General features: G+C 37.3%; 2 protein-coding genes across 2 annotated transcripts in view; both read left to right on the top strand.

The window, feature by feature from the left end:
* The first annotated feature begins 3,624 nt into the window (after positions 1-3,624).
* The window catches only part of LOC110461952 (dual specificity protein phosphatase 3-like), a 35,039-nt gene continuing 29,845 nt past the window's right edge, over positions 3,625-8,818 (top strand). The window contains exon 1 of the mRNA XM_021515696.1: positions 3,625-4,123. The gene's annotated coding sequence lies outside the window, so the exon portion shown is untranslated. The remainder of the gene's footprint in view (positions 4,124-8,818) is intronic.
* LOC110461951 overlaps positions 4,149-8,818 on the top strand; it is an 18,883-nt gene continuing 14,213 nt past the window's right edge. Inside the window, exons 1-2 of the mRNA XM_021515694.1 lie at positions 4,149-4,312; positions 4,486-4,608. The gene's annotated coding sequence lies outside the window, so the exon portion shown is untranslated. The remainder of the gene's footprint in view (positions 4,313-4,485; positions 4,609-8,818) is intronic.

The raw sequence follows: 8,818 nt of genomic DNA, 5'->3' as shown, positions 1-8,818 counted from the left end.
CAGCAGCATCCCTATAGAGTGTTGTATTCTTGTTATCTGACATGGAAAATGCATTAATAGCTTAATCTGAATCAATTACATTTAAATAAAATTACATTCTTACAATAATGTAAAATTCCGGATATATTGTCCAGTCCATCTCAAAAATTATAATTAACTCAGATCCGGATATTCTGTACTCTCCGTTTTGTATGTAGTTATGAGCCGGGAAAAATAAAAAAAATGGAAGCTGAAATCTGAACGCTCTCCTTTGATTTATCTACCTAACATGTGACAACCTCTCACACTGATTCCTACAAGAGTGTGCTTTCTATCGTCGGCTAGGTGATCTAGTTTCATTGGTCTGGTTCCGTGGATCAAAGACTAGATATGTAACTTCTTGTATCCTCACATATATATATATCAGTGAGCACCAATACATCGCGGTTTTGTCGAATTTACTGATTGATTAGTCGAGTCTTACAAATCTAGATATTAATTTCTGTAGCAGTTTCTGAATTAGTTATCTGAACCCGATGGAGAATTTCTATACATAATGGAAAAGACGGGGTAGCAGCGTCAGGCAACACTAGATCCTCGTTGAAACACAAACCGACCAAAGAATTACTCATACATGAACAAAAACGTTCAGTATGAAAATGAGATACGGGCCCATCACATCTTTTACTCTATACAGGAAATCAATGCCACGTGTTGGATTTAAGTTTACTGCATAGTGACATTGAAATATTAGCTCGCTCGATATAAGAAGTAATGTATGTGACAAACCTTGTCATCGGGGTGGTAAGAGTAAAACAGTCAAGTTTGTATCGTTCAATACTTCCATTGATTCTTTATAAGAATTGTAGTGAAAGCTTGAGAATTAGTTTCGTTGATATTTCGGTATACACAATTCCCTATAGTAAACAGGCATTGTAAAACTGGCAAATTGTTATGACAAGTTGTGTCTAAGTATCTACAAAAGAGGTTAAATATCACTGATAATGGTACAATTTTATGGTCAGTTACCCCTCTCTCCGACAGGCAGGCGATGGATGTCTATAGAATACAAACTAGTCACTTAATAGGATCTACATTGTAGGATCTAGTAGGATAGATGATGGACCCAAGCAATTACTTGTCGCTGTGTCCATATGATATAATATAACAAATTTAATTTAAAAAATCACCCCCGTTGTTAGATTTGTAGCGACATAGGTGATTAAATTTTAGTTCAAAATGTTTCCAATGATTGTCCAAACTAATTTCGGAGTGTTTTAAAATTGATGTAGTCTGTATGTCTGCCTCAGGAAGACTAGTACTGTTCCATATATCAACAGTTCTGTAGCTAAATAAATGTTTCCTGATATCTAATAAACAATCTTTTTCTTTATTTTTTGTGTATGTCCTCTTGTTCTAGATGTTGACTCGATTAAAGATGCTACCATCACTGTATCTCAAAACGGGACACGTATAGTATACTAAGCAGGATATATGGTATGTGATCCTACCGTTTGATAAATTATTACCACAATTATTGTTGTTTAAAGTGCAGAATATTGAGGATACAGCAGTAAATCATAATATTCATGAATTTAATATCTTCAATGTTTTAGATGCACATGAAATTGTAAACATGAGATTAAAGTCGGGGGCCCGCGTTTCTCATGCAACAGCGACCAAATACAAACATAGATTACCTCTTATTTTTATATTAGTGTTTGAATTGTTGACGTTGTGCAATTATTTAGTTACAGCAAACGAAAAATACAGATTCGCTTCATGCAACACTATTCTCATTAAACTAATTCAACTTGTAAATTGATTTTGAGTGTGTCATCAAGAAATACTTGTCCATTGTGTTAAAATGGTAATAACATCACTCTGACATCTTTTTATTGTAGCCACTGTCACATCTCCTACATAACGTATAGTACCGACTTGTGACCGCTGTTGTCGGCACCTGACATTGGACAATCGATGTAATGACGTCGGCCCAACGTTACATTCATGCACCACATGTGGTACCCGTCATTAGGCCACCGACGTACTGACGTTCGCCCAACGTTATATTACATACGCTGACAGCGAATCTTAGGTCTGACATCAAGCCAACTTCACTACGATTGACAAACGTATGTCCGGCCAACGTTGGCTGCCGTTTTCGGGCCAACATTGTGTGTCACGTTGGCCCAACGTTTGACTACAACGCCTGACTGCTAGCTAGGTTATAATTGTCTCCCCTCATTCTTCGGTATGTCAGTGTTGGGATTCCTAATTTCTTAAGACGGTCGCTGAAGGAAAGATCCTTCAGCCCAGGTATTAGTTTCGTTGCCCTTTGCTGTACCTCTTCAATTGTTTCAGTGTCTTTAACTTTATGTGGGTTCCATACACTTGCAAGATCTTTTGTCTGTTGTTTTATTTCTTTTTATTCACAATTATCATCATCCTCGATACTGCAGGGGTAACGCTTACATACGCTCTCTGTACCCCTAGAATCTATTTGATTGATCCTAGGTTTAAAAAAACACCTGACCAATCGCTAGGCGGATACATGCCATTTCAAGATCGTACAAGAGAAGCGACATCCAACTACAAAGCCAGTAAAATATCAAACCATTGTTCTTGTCTATCCACAATGTGGCGCAAACTGATCCGTGAAGGCACGCGAGTACGTGTACCTGCCTTTTGAAGATTACAGCAGCTACGCCCGACTTCAAACCGGTCATTTTTACCGTTACGCATCTCTTTTGATGGACATCAAATTAGAGGATCCACAAGATAGCACAAACAAATCTAGAGCCTTCAATTTTAATCATGACTTATTTCATTTGGTGGTAGACATATTTTACCGGTTAGGGTCATATTAAAAATCTTGTGATCTCGAGTCGTTCCCTCGACCTGAGGCGAAAACACGACGGCGAGGGAGGAGCAAGACTTATTTCACCTTGTGTTTTCATAGGGACATGCTTACTGAAGTAGACAAACTTGGTTGAGGCACTGAGCACTTGTTCTTAGAATGGTTATCCTTTTCTTACTAAGACGGTCCCAAATGCTGAAAAGTAAGGGAAACCGTGGCAAGTTGGGCACCGTGGTCAATCCGACCAACCCTATATGGCAAAAATAACTCAAAATGACCTCTGTGATAATTTATATATTTATGTCCAATCTGCAAAATGTGATATACGTGTATTATATCTGCCTTTTACCTGAATAAATATTATTATCATTATCATTCTTGATTTGGTTTTTCTAAGCCCGTTTCAGAGAAAAAAACTAATGCAAAAACACGACGGCTCCTTCGCTGTAATTTTTTGCTCCCTCGCCGTCGTTTTCGCCGTAGGTCGAGGGAGCGAAATCATAGGATTTAATTTTTATTATGGCCCTAACCGTCCACGTAAGAGTATTTACTCTAAGGTAACGGTGGAAGGGAAATAACTCGTGTATACTGGATGTAGTAAAATAATAAAGAAAATTAAAAAAGGGGCGAATGATAAACTAGGTAGGTGTGTCATAATAAGTTGAATACAAGTCAGATTTAAATGTTTCGAATGAAATCTCATCCATTTAACACAGTCAACGACTATGTTCATGTACGTAATCTTTAGTTTAGCTGATGATCTCTGGTACTTTTAAACATGGGTAAGAAATTGCCGAGCACTTCGAAAAATTGTCATCATATTGTTTACACTGTTGGAATTACATTCCATGTCCTATGAACCGATTTTTAGTCATTTGAATCCTACTAACATACATTTGCAAGGATCTTAATAAGTGAGCAGAGACTAGTGGCTATACCTGTGGACCAACATCTACATCCAAACACAAATACACGATCGCGAGTGCGCACTAAGAACAGTCTGAATTTTAAACAGCAAGTTACTTACACATAACTCTATAGGAATTCATTCTTTCGACGAACAACTAGAGAATTCCCTACCTAACAACGCTTGTGTGAACTGAAACCCTGGAATATTTTAAACAACGACTAAAATCACCATAAACTTTAAATGCTACACTCCTCCAAACCGGAAGTTTATACTCAAGATTTGAGGCCTTTCCGGTAGACTACAAATACAGATTTATCAGCTGAAAAGAGATAATTATTGCTGTGTCTGTCCACACTAAAAAGACAAAGCTTAAGGTAATATAGCACATATACAGTATATGAGATAACTCGTCCGCAAATAAACCATTTAAACACAACTGTCAAGCGGTATTTTTCACTCGGTAAAAATTGGTCAAGAGATCGACGTCACGCTCGGGTGGGAATTCCTCAAGCAGAACTAAGATTCTTGATGATGCAGATTAATGCAGCAGCACACACGTGTAGGTAAGATGGAATGTTGACTTAGATTTCATTTAGGATAAAATGTATTGTCGTTAAATGTCACACCTAAATGTGTAATTTACTATCAAATACAATTTCTTAACAATCGAAAATGAAAGTAGAATTCACAGAATTAAAAAGCGAAAGTACAAATTTTCCACTTGTGTTTTTGTCAGGAGGAAGACGTGACATAACGAAACACGAGACTGATTGAATCATTCGAATCAAGGAAATGTAGACCTAATGCAGTAATGTGCTTCACCCAGATATGTCTCACACACTTGTTGTAGTAATTAAAGGTACAGTATGATCAGTTATTTTATAAATGCAAATGTCTCATACTTAATGTCCTGTCCGCCATATGTAATGGTTTCATTAATTTCAACAGGTTGGGCACGACAGAGCATACGGGAAATAATCCTGCATTTTGGTAACAGTTACACATTTGAGAATCATTTATCGGATTATGTTGATAGAATGACACATTATTTGTTCATAATTCTTAAAAAGAAATTATGTGATTTCATTTCACTATATTTACATTTCCACTGCAAGTTCCTCTAGCCCGAGGTGCCTAGCTCTGGCCTTAACACCAGACTTGGACATTTTGATATTTTGATGTCTGGTTTGGGGCAAGAACACTAGAATACTAAATGAAATCCTGGAATTATCTGACACCATTTGGTGTAGGAAAGTTTTGAGGTGCTGACAACTAAATTCTACTATGACATGTACATGTTGATTATTGATCAAAATCCACCCTTATTATCACCAAAAGCTGCTACATTCCATAAGTTAAGTCATCAGTTTTAAATCGTGGGCTTCATGGAATATGTATGTAACCAATTTGCATTCACACCAGCATGAAATTGAAAAATCTGTTCAATCCTTATTTATTTTCCATTGCAGTAATGAAAGTGTTACTCAAAACAGTAGCTGCTACCCAAACGGAGGGTTATTACCCATGTGCGCCGTTGTATCTAACCTTTTCAAATATATGTCACCCTCGTAAAATACTAACTGTTTCCTACCGTCTCGGCTAGGGAGAATTTCTCTTTAGCTCATTCGGTAGAGCGTAAGACTGGTAAGCCAGAGGTCCTGGGTTCGACTCCTAGCGGAGGCAATGAAAAATATTGACCTCTGCTACATATATAATGGAAATTCCTCCTTCGAAGGTGTACTCTCAATAGTGAAACAACAGGTACTAGCCCTTTGTCAATGTCAATGCACCTATAATTTATACTATAAATGATATGGAACCACAACTGACAAAGGAAGATAATTATATGATTTGTGCCCTGTCCGAGCCTCAAACTCCTGACCTACAGAACCCAATTCCCTAGCCTAGAAATACCTGCAGCTTGTACCACTACACCAACTCATACTATAGGGGTAATGAAAGAGGAGGCCAGTACCTATGATCCAGACGATTACACAGACCTCCCCGACACCCCCACTCACCTGTACCACCTTACCAACCATCATGGTCTTTTGGGGATTACTATTTACAATCACCATCACCACACTCCAACACCAGCAGTACTAGCACAGAAAAGCTAGTAGGGAGATAGGGAGGCCTGCTTTTCAATTGATTGAAGAAGCTTTATTGTCTCATTTCTGTGTGTATACGATAGAGCTGTTAAGGGTATGAAAGGTGTGTAAGTAATTTCTTACTATATACTCCCCTCCCCGTGTCACGTGACGTGACATCACAATTACTCAACACTCAAGAATGACATATGACACCATGAATTTGGAAAAGTCTGATGCTGCAATGCGGAAAAGGGTACATGATGAAAATAAAACCTTTCATTTTACATTGACTGTACAAGTTAGAAAGATGTGATTATATTTTTCAGTGCAAGCTATGTTTGCAGGTATGGTGTATGCTAATATAAATCTTACTTGTTGACAGATTTGTTTTCATCAAAAAAAATTCAGAGGAAAAGTTAGTATTTTCAAAATGATAGCTAGTCAAAACACATGTTCATGATTTCTAAGCTTATTCTGGTAGTTGGAATAGGAGAAAAATACTCTTTCATGCCCAGGGGTTTTCTTAATCTCATGATACCAAGTACTAAATAAGTGAGTAACATTTGCTTGGTCATAGTCTAGTCAATGCAAATTTCAGTAGGTGTACAAGATATGTATATGTTAGTTAGATCTATTGTCTATGGTGTGTAAACCCTAAATTCTAAGACTGGTCCAATGGGAAAGACAGTAAAGTCCTGTGGATTACATCATAAACCTGTAATGCTGGAAGATGGTGAAAAATAGGCTTCAAGATTACAGGGGGTGAATCGTTTGGTCAATGTTTGCAGGGGACTCATGAATCTACTGTATAGCAATATATTTCTGCAGGGATAACATTTCCCGGGTCAATAATGTAGTTGCGAAAATATGATCAGTAGAATAATAGGACAAGCATAAAATTAGCCGCTATAAAGATCGTCGTGATATAGTGTGTATGTGGTTGTGGCGATTCCTATACACAGACAGTAATGATGTTTGAGTAGGTTACATCATACCTCTAATAGTTCTGGTGATGTAGTGTGTATGTGGTTGTGGCGATTCCTATACACAGACAGTAATGATGTTTGAGTAGGTTACATCATACCTCTAATAGTTCTGGTGATGTAGTGTGTATGTGGTTGTGGCGATTCCTATACACAGACAGTAATGATGTTTGAGTAGGTTACATCATACGTCTAATAGTCCTGGTGATGTAGTGTGTATGTGGTTGTGGCGATTCCTATACACAGACAGTAATGATGTTTGAGTAGGTTACATCATACATCTAATAGTTGTGGTGATGTAGTGTGTATGTGGTTGTGGCGATTCCTATACACAAATAGTTATGATGTTTGAGTAGGTTACATCATACATGTAATAGTTCTGGTGATGTAGTGTGTATGTGGTTGTGGCGATTCCTATACACAAACAGTTATGATGTTTGAGTAGGTTACCTCATACGTATGATAGTTCTGGTGATGTAGTGTGTATGTGGTTGTGGCGATTCCTATACACAGACAGTAATGATGTTTGAGTAGGTTACATCATACATCTAATAGTTGTGGTGATGTAGTGTGTATGTGGTTGTGGCGATTCCTATACACAAACAGTTATGATGTTTGAGTAGGTTACATCATACATGTAATAGTTCTGGTGATGTAGTGTGTATGTGGTTGTGGCGATTCCTATACACAAATAGTTATGATGTTTGAGTAGGTTACATCATACATCTAATAGTTGTGGTGATGTAGTGTGTATGTGGTTGTGGCGATTCCTATACACAGACAGTAATGATGTTTGAGTAGGTTACATCATACCTCTAATAGTTCTGGTGATGTAGTGTGTATGTGGTTGTGGCGATTCCTATACACAGACAGTAATGATGTTTGAGTAGGTTACATCATACATCTAATAGTTCTGGTGATGTAGTGTGTATGTGGTTGTGGCGATTCCTATACACAAACAGTAATGATGTTTGAATAGGTTACATCATACATCTGATAGTCCTGGTGATGTAGTGTGTATGTGGTTGTGGCGATTCCTATACACAAACAGTAATGATGTTTGAGTAGGTTACATCATACATCTAATAGTTCTGGTGATGATTTGTCTAACAAAATAACTTGTTAACGTTGTTGCTCAATATGCTTTAAAAAACTTATTTATCTGACTATATGACACTTTATATGCTGAATGTCCGGTCTCTTTGCTAAAACACAGCAAACATTTTGTTCCACACATGTCTTGGTTAGCGAAATTATAATCTNATTGTTTTACAAAATAACTTACTTGTTAACGTTGTTGCTCAATATGCTTTAAAAAACCTTATTTATTTGACTATATGACACTTTATATGCTGAATGTCCGTTTATTTGACTATATGACACTTTATATGCTGAATGTCCGGTCTCTTTGCTAAAACACAGCAAACATTTTGTTCCACACATGTCTTGGTTAGCGAAATTATAATCTGTGTAAATTTAATTCTGGATAAAAATCATGAAAATTTAAACCCGCGTAAATAAACCACTTTAAGATAATCAGTGGACACTCTAAGTTGATCGTCCAAGAAGTGGTGTGTATGCTTCCATCAACTTGATGTAAAGCTTTCATGTTTCTACGCTCTTTCTCATTTCACTCCCACCTTTTTCTCATTTCATTCCCACCTTTTCTCATTTCACTCCCACCTTTTTCTCATTTCACTCCCACCTTTTTAGGTCACCTGAGCTCACCGGGCCCCAAAGGGAAAATTAATAAATATTTCAAAAATCTTCTTCTCAAGACTCAGAGGTACTACAGTGATTTTCTCTATGTGGAAAGAAAGATCATCAGGGGCTTTACTTAAATTGTAAATTTCAGGACCCCCGAGCTATCCGTTCTCCCTTGGGGAGGGGGTAAAGTTTACTATAGTTTATATAGGGAAATAACACTTTTGGGTATATTTTGACAACTTTCTGTAGGAAATTATTTTTACTTGGTGAGAATTATCCTTGGAGG

Source organism: Mizuhopecten yessoensis, unplaced genomic scaffold (assembly GCF_002113885.1).
Source record: "Mizuhopecten yessoensis strain PY_sf001 unplaced genomic scaffold, ASM211388v2 scaffold10711, whole genome shotgun sequence".
Classification (NCBI taxonomy): Eukaryota; Metazoa; Mollusca; class Bivalvia; order Pectinida; family Pectinidae; genus Mizuhopecten; species Mizuhopecten yessoensis.
Note: the sequence above shows the minus strand (reverse complement) of the source record. Positions and strands in the feature narration are given on the sequence as shown.